The sequence below is a fragment of the Ovis aries genome, chromosome 20 (assembly GCF_016772045.2).
Source record: "Ovis aries strain OAR_USU_Benz2616 breed Rambouillet chromosome 20, ARS-UI_Ramb_v3.0, whole genome shotgun sequence".
NCBI classification, from domain to species: Eukaryota; Metazoa; Chordata; class Mammalia; order Artiodactyla; family Bovidae; genus Ovis; species Ovis aries.
Window position 1 is genome coordinate 30,535,176 of NC_056073.1, and position 17,151 is coordinate 30,552,326.

The window sequence follows — 17,151 nt, forward strand, 5'->3', positions numbered from 1 at the left end:
ACGGGGTAGAAGTGTGGTTAACTTATTTTAATGAAATTGGCATAAAATTAACAGTTGTTTTCTATTGTTAAGAGAGCTCAACCTCGAGCTCATGCTCAAATTGAGTAAAAATTCTATCAATTTTCCCCTTGTCTATTAATTTCCTAAAAACTTCTATTCTGCAGTGGTTCTCAAATCTTGCAACATGTTCAAATTATCTGGGAGCTTTTAAAACTACCAATGTCTAGGTCCCACCGCCAAAGTGGCACAAGTATGGGCACTTTGTAAAATATTCCCAGGTGATTCCGTCATCCACCCATGTTTCCCAGCCAGTAATGAGAATCACCTTTCTTTGCATAACTAAACCTAGAAGGGGAGGTAGAATTTCATCCCTCCGCCTCCAGAGTTTGTAGGTGGCTGCCAGTAGTAGAGCATCGACCGGGGAAGAAAAGAGCAAGTCCCGGAAGTTGGTGATGGACAGGGAAGCCTGGCTTGCCGCAGTCCAAGGGGTCGCAGAGCGATTGAACCGAGGACTCTAGTAACACCAGGGGGCGCTCGTGCTCCATCAGTTACTAACCATTGGTGAGCGTTGTTCCAGCAGGCCGCCCTTCCCCCCGGATCCTTCCCGCCTGGGTCTTCTGATCCCCAGGAATGTGGCGAAGACTTGTCCCCGGATTCCTTGATTCCTGGGTCGGGAAGACCCCCTGGAGAAGGAAATGGCAACCCACTCCAGCATTCTTGTCTAGGAAATCCCGTGGACAGAGGAGCCTGGCGGTCCACAGTCCCTGGGGTCGCAAAAGAGTAGGACGTGACTTAGCCACTAGACCACCACCACCTTTGCTGAAAACGGGCCCAACTCTGATCCCCTGGTCGGAGTTCCGGACTTCTCTGCGGCACCGGCCCTTAATGAACTATGGTGCTGAAGTGTGATCGTGCGTGTTAGAAATTGTTACGGAGAACAATAGTTTAAAGAAACATATTCCCTGGGCACAGTTGAGTCTTCAACACATGCACAGCAAGTATTTATATAACTGACAAAGGCCTTAAGGTGGGGGATTTAATTTAAAACCATACAAAATGTGAACTCCTTCGAGCCGGATTCGAACCAGCGACCTAAGGATGCCTATGGTCTTTTAACACTACAGTCCTCCGCTCTACCAACTGAGCTATCGAAGGAATTACATTCCATTGCTAACCCGCAGAGGATGCCATCGCTGTGTAAGGTTAGGAGACCATTGGCGCTTGTTGTTTTGTTCACCCATGCCGTTGATAAATACGCTCTGGTCGCCTCTACGTTTTCTTTCTTTTTAAAAATAACCTAGCACTCCTTCACAGGGCGACTACCCTGGGCCAAGGTGAAAACGGTAGCATCCACTGGTTTGCAAAGAGAAAATAAAACAACGATGCATGAGGAGCTAACAAAAATTTAGCAACGATTGTCTTTTACTGTGATGAATGAATTTAAATAATCAGTCTTAGAATTTGAAGTACTTTAATCTGCAATTTTAACAGATAATTAATAGAAGGAGGAGGAGGAAGAAAACAAGTACCGGGTTAAACTCTTCAAACCACACTAAGACTTTAATTGACATTAGTCCCTGTAGATAAACCAGACTATCATACTAATTCTAAACTCAAAAAACAATCTGTCCATGCGGAGCTAAAATAATATTTTAAAGCTAACAAAGTAGAAAGTACTGTCATTCAAATACTAGTTAATTTTGCAAAGTATGAGTCTAGTCTAATTTTCTGTGGCAGTCTGAACCTCAAAATGGCTATTACTCTCTCCTAAATGAAATCCACTTGAGGTGGCAACCGACATGAGGAATCTGCTTTGATCTCTACTTCCTCTAAAGATCTTTACATTGTCATACTGTTAGGGAAAGCGCAGTAATTAAAACCGCCCACCCTGGCCAGGCACCATAGTAACCATTTGCATGAGTTGTTTTATGACAGGAAGTTCTGATAAAGAACATAACTAATAAGCCTCCACCAACCGGAGAGTTTGGGAAAGGTCAAAAGGAAACACCACATATCCGACCACCTCCTGGAACCCACCTCTCTGGCATGCTGAACAATGCGTGCACCACTCGGAAGGACTCTGAGACAACCCGGAAACTAATCCCATCACCATAAAATCCGACACTGCGAGCCATGTGACAGAGCAGTTCTCCTGGGTTCCCTTAACCTCCTGCTCTGCGCCCAGGCGCCCTTTCCCAATAAAATCTCTTGCTTTGTCAGCACATGTCTCCTCGGACAATTCACTTCCCAGTGTCAGACAAGAGCTCAATTTCGGGCCCTGGAAGGAGTCCCCCTTCCTGCAACAAACTAACAGCCCAATTTTGGGCCCTGGAAGGGATCCCCCTTCCTGCAACAATACGTGGAGCCATACACATTGGACAAACGAACCCCTTGTGCAAGTAGAACACTGAGACTAGCGTTCACTCTTCCATGGCACAAATATTTGCTTTTTGTTTGTCTGTTTCTGAACAGGTGTTGAAGTGAAGTGAGTTGCTCAGTCATGTCCGACTCTTTGCGACCCCATGGACTGTAGACTACCAGGCTTCTCTGTCCATGGAATTTTCCAGGCAAGAATACTGGAGTGCGTTGCCATTTCCTTCAGCTCAGTTACAACTAAGTTTTATTTGGGGAGCAAATTACAATACACTCTTGAGGCGTGACAGCGGGCCTACCCCAAAGGAGAGACCTCAATGCGTCTTGGCTTCCTCTTTTTATAAGTTTTGTCTGAATAGGTGTTTGGGAAATTTAAATAGAGGCAGTCTTACTCAAGCTTCAGAAGCAGGATAGCAGGCCTCTGAATAGTTTCTAATCTGCCTGGACTTTGCCAGGATTCTGAGCCTGCCTGCAAGCACAGCAAGTCAGGGAAGACTGTAGATAAGAAAGGGAGCAGGTCTTGAAATCCTCGAGCCCCTGGAGGTCTGGTCAACCGTGCCTGGGGTTTAACCTATGACTGGCAAGATAAAACAAAAAGCATTGTAATAATGTAAAAGTAAAACCAGAGCTGCTTTTTTGCATCCTGGGATTACAAGTTCAGTTTAGTTCCGTCGCTCAGTCGTGTCCGACTCTTTACGACCCCATGGACTGCAGCCCAGGAGACACTGGAAGACCCAGGAAGCCGAAGACACCAGGCTTCCCTGTCCATCACCAACTCCCAGAGCTTGCTCAAACTCATGTCCATCGAATAGGTGATGCCATCCAACCATCTCATCTCCCTTCTCCTCCCGCCTTCTATCTTTCCCAGCATCAAAGTTTTCTCCAAATGTTAGGTAGTTAGAATAGGAAAAAGGAGTCCAAAATGGTGGTGGCCAGAAGACAAAGGAAAAAGCCTGCAAAAATGAAACAAAATCTGTGGACTGAAGTGAGAACCTCTGGTGAAACAAACAGCCCTCTTGGCTAGCCCAATTTACACAGGGCAGGCTCAGGGGGAAGGAGACAAAACTTATAAAAAGAGGAAGCCAAGACGCATTGAGGTCTCTCCTTTGGGGTAGGCCCACTGTCACGCCTCAAGAGTGTATTGTAATTTGCTCCCCAAATAAAACTTAGTTGTAACTGAGCTGAAACACTGGTCCACCCTGTCAAATCTTTGTTGCCTTTGAGACAGAACCAAGGAAATCACACACTACCCTGACACATGAGTCAGTTCTTCGCATCAGGTGGCCAAAGTATTGGAGCTTCAACTTCAGCATCAGTCCTTCCAATGAATATTCAGGATTGATTTCCTTTAGGATGGACTGGTTGTATCTCCTTGCAGTCCAAAGGACTCTCAAGAGTCTTCTCCAACATCATAGTTCAAAAGCATCAATTCTTCTGTGCTCAGATTTCTTTATAGTCCAGCTCTCACATCCATACATGACTACTGGAAAAACCATGGACCTTTGTTGGCAAGTGGGAGCCTCCAAAGCTGCTATTTGAAGTCTCACGGGTGAGACGCATCGCCTGGGACCTTTTCCCAACTAAACTCCAGATTGCTGTCATTTGGGACTTCCCGGTGCTGTCCAAGTGTGGCTGTAGGTCGTCTCCTTTTGATGATATATATGCTGTTACTTCTCTCTATTGTTTCTATTTCTTTTAAGAATTAAGTCAAATGATCTCTGTTATAAATTCAAATTGTTTATTTGTGTGTAACAAATGGTTTGTTTTGTTAACGAATCCTTCTAACCTAAAGCGAAAGTAAAACTTTCCACAAAACATTTAAAAGCAAGTTGCTAACGCTGGACTGGAAGAAACACAAGCTGGAATCAAGATTGCCGGGAGAAATATCAATAACCTCAGATATGCAGATGATACCTCCCTTATGGCAGAAAGTGAAGAGGAGCTAAAAAGCCTCTTGATGAAAGTGAAAGAGGAGAGCAAAAAAGTTGGCCTAAAGCTCAACATTCAGAAAACGAATATCATGGCATCTGGTCCCATCACTTCTGTTAGGACCAAACTGGAGCCAGGACAGGCTCTAAGGGGCAGGCTAGGCCTGAGGTTCAGTCTCTAGGAAAGCTGAGGCACTGGGAACTCCCACAGGCAGTGTAGCTGGACCAATCAGAAAAAAATTCCCATAGTCCGCCACCGGCGCCAGACCTGAGCCAATCCGGATAGGGATGTGAGGTTAAAAGTCCCTTGCGCTTGCACGTGTGCACGCGCGTATGGTTTAGCCAATCAGCTATGCTGTCACAGGAACAAAGAACCGTCTGTATAAAAGTAGATGTGATTCAGATCTCGGGACTCTTGTCGGATTCCACTGTGCTGGATGAGACCTGGGCCCTAACTTGAGCTAGCAATAAACCCCTTTATGCTTTTGCATTGCTGTGGACGTCTTATTGTCTCAGTTTTGGGGACTCGGACTCTGGGCATAACAACTTCATGGGAAATAGATGGGGAAACAGTGGAAACAGTGTCAGACTTTGTTTTTTGGGGCTCCAAAATCACTGCAGATGGTGACTGCAGCCATGAAATTAAAAGACTCTTACTCCTTGGAAGAAAAGTTATGACCAACCTAGATAGTATATTCAAAAGCAGAGACATTACTTTGCCGACTAAGGTCCGTCTAGTCAAGACTATGGTTTTTCCTGTGGTCATGTATGGATGTGAGAGTTGGACTGTGAAGAAGGCTGAGTGCCGAAGAATTGATGCTTTTGAACTGTGGTGTTGGAGAAGACTCTTGCGAGTCCCTTGGACTGCAAGGAGATTCAACCCGTCCATTCTGAAGGAGATCAACCCTGGGATTTCTTTGGAAGGAATGATGCTAAAGCTGAAACTCCAGTACTTTGGCCACCTCATGCGAAGAGTTGACTCATTGGAAAAGACTCTGATGCTGAGAGATTGGGGGCAGGAGGAGAAGGGGACGACCGAGGATGAGATGGCTGGATGGCATCACGGACTCGATGGACGTGAGTCTGAGTGAACTCTGGGAGATGGTGATGAACAGGGAGGCCTGGCGTGCTGCGATTCATGGGGTCGCAAAGAGTCGGACACGACTGAGCAACTGAACTAAACTAAACTGAACTGAATCACTTAATCTGGTCATTTACTGCCTCAAGTCTTCATAAAACTGAAACATCTGTTTTGAGAGGGGTAGTCTGAATGGTTTAAATATGAAATTTTATCTCCTCACCAGCCCCAACTGACTGAATAAGCTATCCTATTTTATAGATATACTTAATACTATCTATTTTGTAAAAGTAAATGCAAAAAGTATCCATTCCTTCCTTCCTTTTCTACCACTCCACATTACAATACAGAAGATCCAGGCAGTTAAGACAGGCCTTAAGGAGCTTTCAGGAAACAACAAGTAGTAGATTTGAGAGATTCTGAGGAGTGTGTGTACATATGTGAATAACTTGAATTTTTGTAGGTCAAGAATCACATCTGGTTCTTCCATATGTCGACTTAGAAAAAATGCACATGAGAGTTGCAAGTTGTTTTATTTGGCACAAAATGAGGACTGCAGCCTGAGATAGCTCTGAGAAACTGCTCCAAAGAGTTAGGGGAGACGGTCAGTATATATATGATTTTGGTAATGGGGAAGTACATGCAATCAAGTTCAGATTCTTTTTTTACAGAAAGTTTCTCAGTCTCGTGAAGCTTCTGTTAGTCATGAAGAGCAGTCATCACCGTGAAGGATTTTAGTGCGGTTCTAGATTTGAGGAGATACTAGAATTGGGTTCATAAAATCACCTCCTAATAATATCTAACTGTTGGAAGACCTGTCCTACCAGTTTTCCTGGAGCACAGACTGCCTCATTTCTGCACTCCACCCTGAACTCCTTTCAGGGGGTGTTGAAGGTCAGCAGCTGCAGCAGCACATGATTTAATCCTTGTAGAGTTAGATGGCAAGCACCCATGGCAAGTGCCAATTTGTAATTGAGACATACGTTACTGAGTTCGAACTCGCTCTACTCCCTGCACAGCAGACCAATTAACCGAGAGACAATGTGTTGAGGCAAAGAATAGGATTTTATTCTGAAAGTTAGCTGACGGAGAAGGTGGCAGATTAATACTTCAAAAGAACCATCTTATCTGGGTCTGGATGCCACATTCTTTTCTAGAACAGAGATGGGGGGTGTTGAGGAAGTAAAGTAATAAGGGCCATCAGTCTTACAAAACATCTCTAGGAATGGCCACCTTGTGGAAGGGATGTGTTCATTTCTTCTTTCTTGCAGCCATTCACAAGTAGGCAGCATCAGATTATTTCTCTGTGAGCTGACCAAAGGCACCTGAGTTTGACAGTCAGGCACAGGGGCAGGGTTCTCTGAGGCAGACCATTATATATGATTATAATAACAAAAGCAACACAAATCAAGTCAAAGAAACAGTTCCAAAAAGAGTCAGAACTGGCTCTTCCCTGCAACAAACCTAGCCTTCTTTTCCATATATTTACACAATAAAGTATAACAATGTGAAAGTGTTAAGAAGCAGGAAAGTTTTGGAGTTCCTTTCTTTTTCACCTTCATAAGTATTCTTAGATGCAGGTGGGAGACAAATTTTGAATCTTACCATAACAGGAAAGAAGAAATCTGACACCATTTTAAACATATTTCCTTTACTTTAACCTTTGAACCCACATTCCTCAATGGTAAAGAATCCACCAGCCAAACCAGGAGACCGCGGGTTAAATCCCTGGATAGCGAGGATGCCCTGGAGAAGAAAATGGTAACCCATTACAGTATTCTTACCTAGGAAATCCCAAGGACAGAAAAGCCTGGAGCATTACATTCCAAGAGATCACAAAAGACTCAGACAAGACTTAGTGACTAAACACTTTAACCTTTGCATTCTATTAGAATCCCATGGACAGAGGAGCCTGGTAGGCTACAGTCCACGGGGTCGCAGAGAGTTGGACTTCACTCACTCAGCTTCATTGTAAATTTATCACTAAAGGGATGTTGTCTAAGGATTAAAATATACATAAAAGCCTTTCTCCAGGAACCGTGCCTCCCAGGCCTGGGGGCTTAAGGTGAAAAAATACCTTTGTTTAGCTTCCAGAGAAACACCCTGTTCCAGCCCCCCTGTGAATGGATGCTGGAAAGAAGAGATTATCATATCCCCTCCCGAGTCTGGTGAGAACAAGAAAATATTTGCAACAACTTACTGGTTTTGTTTGTTTGTTTTAACTTTATTGCTTCACCTTCCCCTCTTTGTTCCATAAAAGACACTAGCATCCAAGCCAGACTACAGGGTTCTTGAGGCCATTTGACCACCGTCTTCTGCAGTTGTTTGGCTTTGTGGATAAAGTCGCTATTCCTTTCCCCAACACCTCATCTCTGTGTGGATTGACCTGTGTGGGACGGGAAGTAGGAGTTCGGACTTGATCACAAACTTTAGCGATGCCGGTCAGGGCCTTGCTGCTAGAGGCCAGCAGGCAGGTTGCACAATTTTAGGGTAAGGCCCTCGCAGCTACAGGCGCCACTTGTTCTGAGAATCTTCCCCTTCAAAATCCCCTGAAGCGGCACCAAACGCTTGCAGCAAGAAATCCACAGACTTCTAGGAACTGAAGAACTTGACCATCCAGTAGCGTGAGTCGCCCTCAGTGGACAACAGGGAACACCCTCCCCCACACAGTTGGGGTTTTCCTCCACCAGGCCAGCCAGTTTGTTTTGCCTTTGAGATACCCTGTTGGAGAGGCCACTTGTTGGACTCTACCCGACTTGAAACCGGTTTGTTTCCTTCTACTCTGTTCATTCTTGTTGGAATGTGTGTTTTTAGTGTTGGGATTTGTTTGTGCTTTTGGTGCTTTGTTGTTCTTGAACTTTTAAATATGGGAAATACTCCATCTATCCCTAAGGAAAGCCTTTTGGGGGGTTATCTTAAATAAGTGGGCAAAATATAGCTGTGAGCCTATGACTAAGAAAGAGATGATATTCTATTACGACAATGTATGGCTCCAACATATATTAGGATCAGAAAAGCGATGACACCTGAAGGGCTCACTCAGTTACTATACAGTCTTGCAATTGGAATTGTTTTGTGCAAGGGCAAGGGGAAAGGGTGAGATTCCCTATGCACAGCATTTATGCTATTACATCAAGAGGAAAAGAAGTCAGATGACTGCCCGCCTACAGTGCAGCAGTCTGAAAGTAAACCCAAGAGAAAATCTGTTGTATGAAAGGGAGCAGGAGAAAATGAGAGTGAGGGCATGTTATGTCACACCTTAAATCCCACTCTGGCCAATATGGCTCCCCTTCCTGACCAGGTAACTGTTCAGATTGCTCCCATGCCGCGGACCTACTCACTCCTTTCACATCTTCATCTTTTCCCTACTTATGGGGAATGATTAGAAGTTTCTATGTTAATCCCTGAGGCAAAGGCACTTAGTTTCGTATCACCATCTAAGGCCCTAGAGGGCACTCAGTTTGAACTGGGAGCCACTTTTAAAACAGGGCAATGTCTTTTGAGCGGATATTCCATAGGAGGCTTTAAAGCAAAAGGCCAACCAGATGTCTATAGATACGCAATCCATTCTCAACTTCAGATTTAACCACCTAAGGCCCTACAGGGCACTCAGTTTTAACCGAGAGCCACTTTCAAAATGGGGCAAAGTCTCTTGAGCGGATATTCCATAGGAGGCTTTAAGGCAAAAGGCCAACCGGATGTCTATGGATGCACAATCCATTCTCAACTTCAGATTTAACGGGAAAAACTGTAACCCCCTTTCCTGAGAGGACCCACACCACCTGACAACTTTTCACTTCTGTCTTTGCCATTCACCGTCACTCTCAGGTGGACATTCACACCCTTATGAATTTAATGGTGACTGAGATTAAAAGGAGGATGGTCATTGACATAGCTAGAGAGGAAGCGTGCCAGCTTCATCTAGTGGACCTAGATGGAACTCCAGAAGCAAATCAGGCAGTTCCTACCAGTGAGCCTCACTGGGATCCTAAAAACAGAGACATGCCACATCTAGAGCATTACAGAAAGTGCATCTTAGCAGGTAGCTAAGCAAAAGAGCTTAAACAAAATTCTGGAGATACCAAAAAGCTCAGTGAGGATCCCATTAGAGTTTCTAGAAAGAATTTATCAAGCTTATGGGCACTACACTGATAGAGACCCTAAGGCCCCTGAGAATATGATGGTAAACAAGACCTTCATTGGGCAAAGTGCATCAGATATAAGAAGAATGTTACAAAAGTTAGATGCTGCATTTGGAATTTACCCTTCTCAGTTAGCAGATGTGGCTTTTAAAGTTTTCAATAACAGGGAACAATGACAGAGAAAAACAGATGCAAAACAGCTGGCAGGGGCCCTGGATTCCTGGAAGGAAAGTAACTAGAAGAAAGGTAAGCCACAAATGAGAGAGGAATGATGCTCTTACTATAAGGAGAAAAGGAATTGGAAAAAAGATTGCTCTAGGCTAAAAAATAAGAAGGAAAACAATAAAAGATAGGAGCCACTCAGATGGTTGAAAGAGAGGAATATTAATGAATGAAGAGGACCAGGGGCTCCATTGGACTTGAGGCCCACTTCTAATTTCCCCACAAGAACCCTGAGCAAAATTGACTAGTGAATGAGTTGATAGACTTTTGATACATGCAGGTGCAACATACTCTGTAGAAAACACCAAGGTGGCACCAAAAAACATCTTGATTCATCCTGCTCATGGGAGTCTCTGGAGAAGAACAAAATTGTAGACCTATGTATTATTCACAAAATTGTGATTGTGTCTGACTTTACTTTTCTTCCAGAGACTGTCCTCCCAAGGTCAGATCTAACTGTAGGCTAACATGTTCTTGTAGGCAGCTTCTTAAATTACTGACCTCTGGCTGTTCTTTGATATATGGCTCAATCCAGGATCAGTTAAACTGTAGTCATGAACAGAAAGTCTGGACTCTGCTTTCAGATTACCTGTCCTAAGAAAAAGCCACTTAAGTTTTTCTTTTTTTTTTTAGTTATTTTGATAGGTGAGGTTTATTAAACAATGTTATATGTATAAAAGATTGTGTTAAGTATTCTAAAGGCGATGCAACTAAATTATTCTTCAACAAATATGTGAGAGCTTACTATGTATCAAATTCCTGAATTCCAAGATGTCATAATGTGTTTTTTCTCTTTTGAGAAATACAGTGTGGCTGTATTTGGAATAAAGAAGTAATTAAAGTCGGATTGGTGTTCTTGAAAGAAGAGACATCCAGGAAGCTCATTCCCTGTTTCTGCCTTTGACGACACAGCAAGAAGACAGCCCTTTATAAGCCCACAAGAGAGTGCCCACCAGTAATTGAATCAGCTAGTGCCTTAATCTTATGCTTCTCAGCCCCCAGAACCTCAAGAAAATTAAATGTTTTTAATTTAAGCTACCCAGTCTGTGGTATTTTGTTTTGGCAGCCCAAGTAGAGTAAGAAACCAGCAGGAACCTATGCTGTTTTTAACCACCTTCCTTTGCAGTTGAATTGTTAGGTGTAAGGAGTTAGGTTAGCTTATGTTCTGGACCAAGCTCAGGGATAGTCTTGGCCTTGGAGATGTTTGCATGGTACTTGGATTCAGAAATTCACTTTTTAAGCAGGTTAACTCAATTTTAACAAGATAGCCCAATGGCCATAAGACTGGGAAAAGGCAATCTGTTCTAAGAAACACAAAAAATTGTTTATATACCAGAAATCCATTAAGGTAATTGACAACAGGACATATGACTTATTAACACCAGTAATATTTTTTCCTCTGTGTAGGACATCCCTTTATAGTTTTTATCATACCAGGAAACCAAAACATTAAGCAGAGGCTGCTGAGTGAACAAAGGGAAATCAGGCTTTACAATAAGACTTAGGGTTTGATATCCACAACATGTGGTCTCTAGATGTTCAATGAGTGTTCTCTCTAGTAAATAAAATGTTCATATGAATCAGAAACAGGAAGGATCTCAGTTCCCTTGATTTTAGCAGATAAATACTGGTAATTTTTTAACTCTATTTCTGTCACTGTCGCCTATTTTTTAAAAGTCACTCCAACCACCTTAATTTTGTAATAGGTATCCAACTTGGAAAAGATGCTTAATAAAAAGACTTCCTGTCTTTAAAGGAGACTGGAAAACAGTTGCTTTCTAGGAAAGCTGCTGCTTGTCCATCCATTTTCAATGATTCTCAGTTTCACTGTGTTTATATCGACAATACTTTCAAATTGTAGGGTGTCAACTTATTTTAAAACGTGATTCCATATGCCTAACCATAGGTGCTATTGATTTAAATAGGTGAAATACAAACTTTAAACATTGGATATCTTAATAACAATATTCAGTTTCCTGAGTAAAGAGAAAAGCAAGATTTGGATGGGGAAGGTTGGAGAGTGGTAAACAGTCATGTCTCCAGTGTGCTCAGAAGTGGGCACTCTTTCAATATAATAATCAAAAGTTCTGGGCCTTTTGATCTCAATGCTACTGCTAAGTCACTTCAATCGTGTCCGACTCTGTGCGACCCCATAGATGGCAGCCCATCAGGCTCCCCTGTCCCTAGGATTCTCCAGGCAAGATCACTGGAGTGGGTTGCTGTTTCCTTCTCCATTGATCTCAATAGGTAGGTACAGTTAAAATTACCAGGTTTTCAAAGCGACATATATAATGTTAACATCTAACTCCTTTTGCTCTAATATACACTAGGCAAACTTTGCATTAATTTTGCCTTCCGAAATTTGAAAGCAATTAAAAACACACTAGGGAAGTTTCCCGGGTGGTGAAATGGTCATAGCAAACACCCTCTTCCAACAACACAAGAGAAGACTCTACACATGGTCATCACCAGATGGTCAACACCGAAATCAGATTGATTATATTCTTTGCAGCCAAAGATGGAGAAGCTCTATACAGTCAACAAAAACAAGACCAGGAGCTGAGTGTGGCTCAGATCATGAACTCCTTATTGCCAAATTTAGACTTAAATTGAAGAAAGTAGGGAAAACCGCTAGACCATTCAGGTATGACCTAAATCAAATCCCTTATGATTATACAGTGGAAGTAAGAAATAGATTTAAGGGCCTAGATCTGATAGATAAGAGTGCCTGATGAACTATGGAATGAAGTTCGTGACATTGTGCAGGAGACAGGGATCAAGACCATCCCCATGGAAAAGAAATGCAAAAAAGCAAAATGGCTGTCTGAGGAGGCCTTACAAATAGCTGTGAAGAGAAGAGAGGCAAAAAGCAAAGGAGAAAAGGAAAGATATAGGCATACAAATGCAGAGTTCCAAAGAATAACAAGAAGAGATAAGAAAGCCTTCTTCAGCAATCAATGCAAAGAAATAGAGGAAAACAACAGAATGGGAAAGACTAGAGATCTCTTCAAGAAAATTAGAGATACCAAGGGAACATTTCATGCAAAGATGGGGTCAATAAAGGACAGAAATGGTATGGACCTAAGAGAAGCAGAAGATATTAAGAAGAGGTGGCAAGAATACACGGAAGAACTGTACAAAAAAGATCTTCACCACCCAGATAGTCATGATGATGTGATCACTAATCTAGAGCCAGACATCTTGGAATGTGAAGTCAAGTGGGCCCTAGAAAGCATCACTACGAACAAAGCTAGTGGAGGTGATGGAATTCCAGTTGAGCTATTTCAAATCCTGAAAGATGATGCTGTGAAAGTGCTGCACTCAATATGCTAGCAAATTTGGACAACTCAGCAGTGGCCACAGAACTGGAAAAGGTCAGTTTTCATTCCAATCCCAAAGAAAGGCAATGCCAAAGAATGATCAAACTACTGCACAATTGCACTCATCTCACATGCTAGTAAAGTAATGCTCAAAATTCTCCAAGCCAGGCTTCAGCAATTCGTGAACCGTGAACTCCCTGATGTTCAAGCTGGTTTTAGAAAAGGCAGAGGAACCAGAGATCAAATTGCCAACATCTGCTGGATCATGGAAAAAGCAAGAGTTCCAGAAAAACAACTATTTCTGCTTTATTGACTATGCCAAAGCCTTTGACTGTGTGGATCACAATAAACTGTGGAAAATTCTGAAAGAGATGGGAATACAGACCACCTGACCTGCCTCTTGAGAAATCTGTATGCAGGTCAGGAAGCAACAGTTAGAACTGGACATGGAACAACAGACTGGTTCCAAATAGGAAAAGGAGGACGTTAAGGCTGTATATTGTCACCCTGCTTCTTTAACTTCTATTCAGAGTACATCATGAGAAACGCTGGACTGGAAGAAACACAAGCTGGAATCAAGATTGCCGGGAGAAATACCAGTCACCTCAGATATGCAGATGACACCACCCTTATGGCAGAGAGTGAAGAGGAGCTAAAAAGCTTCTTGATGAAAGTGAAAGAGGAGAGTGAAAAAGTTGGCCTAAAGCTCAACATTCAGAAAACGAAGATCATGGCATCTGGTCCCATCACTTCATGGGAAATAGATGGGGAAACAGTGGAAACAGTATTAGACTTCATTTTTTTGGGGCTCCAAAATCACTGCAGATGGTGACTGCAGCCATGAAATTAAAAGACGCTTACTCCTTGGAAGAAAGTTATGAGCAACTTAGATAGCATATTCAAAAGCAGACATTACTTTGCCGACTAAGGTCCGTCTAGTCAAGGCTATGGTTTTTCCAGTAGTCATGTATGGATGTGAGAGTTGGACTGTGAAGAAGGCTGAGTGCTGAAGAATTGATGCTTTTGAACTGTGGTGTTGGAGAAGACTCTTGCGAGTCCCTTGGACTGCAAGGAGATCCAACCCGTCCATTCTGAAGGAGATCAACCCTGGGATCTCTTTGGAAGGAATGATACTAAAGCTGAAACTCCAGTACTTTGGCCACCTCATGAGAAGAGTTGACTCATTGGAAAAGACTTTGATGCTGGGAGGGGTTGGGGGCAGGAGGAGAAGGGGACGACTGAGGATGAGATGGCTGGATGGCATCACGGACTCGATGGACGTGAGTCTGAGTGAACTCTGGGAGATGGTGATGGACAGGGAGGCCTGGCGTGCTGCGATTCATGGGGTCGCAAAGAGTCGGACACGACTGAGCGACTGAACTGAACTGAACTGAAATGGATAAGAATCTGCCTTCTAAAGCAGGAACAGGGTTTCGATCCCTGATCTGGGAAGATTCCACTTTCCGCAGAGCCCAGCGCCACAGCTACCTAGCCTGCACTCTAAAGCCCAAGGGTTGCAATTACGAAGCCCACGAGCCCTGGAAACTGTGCTCCGCAAAGAGAGGAGCCCGCGCACGGCATCGAGAGAGCAGCCCCTGCTCTCCACAAAGAGAAAGCCCGGGAACAGTAGCCAAGACCCAGGGTAGCCAACTCGACTATCCACACTTTCATTCAAGAGAGAATGGCAGAAATGCAATTTGGACTTTAAAAGCCAGGCTTAAATCTTTAGATTTTACTTTCTAGGCAGTTTCAACCTGTTGTGGGTTGGATTTTCATCTATGTTGTGTTGTTGTTGTTTAGTGGCTAAGTCGTGTCCGACTCTTTTGACCCCATGGACTGGATCCCGCCAGTCCCTTCTCCAGGGGTTGACCAACCCAGCGATCAACTCCACATCTGCATTGGCAGGAGGTTTCTTTACCATGAGCCACCAGGGAAGCCCCCACTATCATTTATAAGAAGATCCATTGTGCTGTTATGTGTGGTTGATCAGGAGCTGAAAGGGTATATGCGGTAGTGGTAATAGAAACTCTCTCTTTGCTAGATAATGGCACTTGCTTGAGCCAGAAAGTTAGAATCACCATTCTCAAAATTCCATTAACATCACTGCCTCTGCCCCCAAAACGGTTTCTGTTGTTTGGATTGTCTTCTCCACCCTCACACTTGATCTTTCCCAACATCCTTGCATCCTAAATAGTTTTTGATGGGGAACCATCCCAGAAATTTATATCTACAAAGCCAATGCCCTACCAGAGACTTCGTATCTCTTATCAAAATAAAAGCTCTAATAAGGCCAGGAAAAAAAGTGTTGCCGCCAGGGGGCGATGAGGCTTAACTTCGCGGAGCCAGAAAGCTGGCCAGAATAGTTCAACAGCCAGTAAACCGTAGCAGGTCACCAGGATTCCATAATTCAGTATTGGACAGTTTTGGAATCTAGTTTCTCATGTGTGGCAACGGTGGGGAACTTCGTTTCCGAGATTGGGAAGGTGCGGAAATCTAGCGGAGAGAAAAGATTGAGAAAAAGTTACCACTCGCCCAACGTGGGGCTCGAACCCACGACCCTGAGATTAAGAGTCTCATGCTCTACCGACTGAGCTAGCCGGGCGGTTAGCTACAAAACTTGCTTTAATGAATTAAGAGACTAGGTCGAACAGACTTCCTGGACCGACGGTGATTATAGGATTCTAGATTTTATTTGACTGCTTTTGTTATGTAAGCTAGATGATATGAAACGGCTCAGAATGTAAGGATTATTAGATATTATTGGCTCGCACTCCAATCACTTCTTCCGTCTTCCTTTCATCCTTACCAACCTGTACTGATAGACCACAAACTGTTTCTGGAATCCAAGAGTAGTAATCTGAACGTCCTAAGAGTGATCCCCAACTCTGGTTCTCCTAGAGCTTCAGGCCTGGTTGACAAAGTGGTTGGTTACAAGCCCAAAGGGCTCAGGTCGTCGAACCCAGAACTGCACAAGGCCTTCTCCGTAACCCGCTAAGAGGTTCCTCTCCTGTTTCTGTCACCTGTCAACCCTGGCCCCTCTTGCCACGCTGTGTAGCTGCGGTCCTGAAGGAATTCCCTGCGGTTTTCTACTTCCTTTTCAGGCCCTTAATGCGCGTTCATTTGTTGTCCTTCTCCATAATCAAAGTTTATACCCATAGAAAAGGGAGGTGGGAAGGGGTGTTGCAACTGTATTTTGACATAAAATGTTTGACAACCACTGTAATATAGAATCCAATGATTTTTGTGTATTTTGTTTAGCACAGACTGCAAAAGTTCATTGACTGTAATATGCTAAACAAATATCTGTTTAAAGAGTATACCAACAGTACATTCCAGCAGTACGGAAAAAGTGCCCCTTCTCCATAAACAAGCAGAGCCCCTATTCCTAAATAATGCAGGAAAACGCAACAAGGAAAGCCGAAAAAAACTTGTACAAAATTTTCCAGCCTCACAACTCTATAGGTAAATATTTGATTATTCCATTTGAACCCATTTCTTTGATGTGATGAATGAATGATGGATGACATTGAATTTAGATGTGACTATCGTCTTCCTATACATTTCATATGGCCACAACCGTGGAGTTGAAACTTCTAGAATAACCAGAAATATTTGGCTTTGCAAGAGTTAGTTTATAGCTGTTGGAAAAGTGAATAAGACCAAAAACTTAAAAGTACTTGCCTCTCTTAATTATCAAGTTATTTATTGGAATCAGGTGAGTACACAGCCTACATACTTCTACATGAAAATACAACAGTTTAACTTAACAGCAAATGTACCCATTTCTTGTGGGTGAGTTTGACTTAACAAAAATTCGACAGCGTGGGTAGACAAAACCTGGGCTCGTCCGGGATTTGAACCCGGGACCTCTCGCACCCTAAGCGAGAATCATACCCCTAGACCAACGAGCCACCCGCCAAAGCAGTCTTTTTTAAACGGATTAAATATTTAGCTTCTCGCTTTTCATGTGTTGTTTCATTTGTAGATGTATATAACTATAAACTACATTTACCCCACTGTTTCTCTTTGCCTTCTACCCTCTCTTCCTAGTTTCAAAAACAAATCGACTTAGCTCAGAACTTCCCTGG

At 43.2% G+C, this 17,151-nt stretch overlaps 3 non-coding genes across 3 annotated transcripts; all 3 read right to left on the reverse strand.

The window, feature by feature from the left end:
* Positions 1-1,064: 1,064 nt before the first annotated feature.
* TRNAY-GUA (transfer RNA tyrosine (anticodon GUA)) lies at positions 1,065-1,155 on the reverse strand. Its single transcript is given in 2 exon segments — positions 1,065-1,100; positions 1,119-1,155. It is a non-coding gene; the product is annotated as a tRNA-Tyr (tRNA).
* Positions 1,156-15,592: 14,437 nt separating this feature from the next.
* On the reverse strand, positions 15,593-15,665 carry TRNAK-CUU (transfer RNA lysine (anticodon CUU)). The gene has a single exon. It is a non-coding gene; the product is annotated as a tRNA-Lys (tRNA).
* Positions 15,666-16,902: 1,237 nt separating this feature from the next.
* Positions 16,903-16,974, reverse strand: TRNAP-AGG (transfer RNA proline (anticodon AGG)). Its single transcript has one exon. It is a non-coding gene; the product is annotated as a tRNA-Pro (tRNA).
* Between the last annotated feature and the right edge of the window lie 177 nt (positions 16,975-17,151).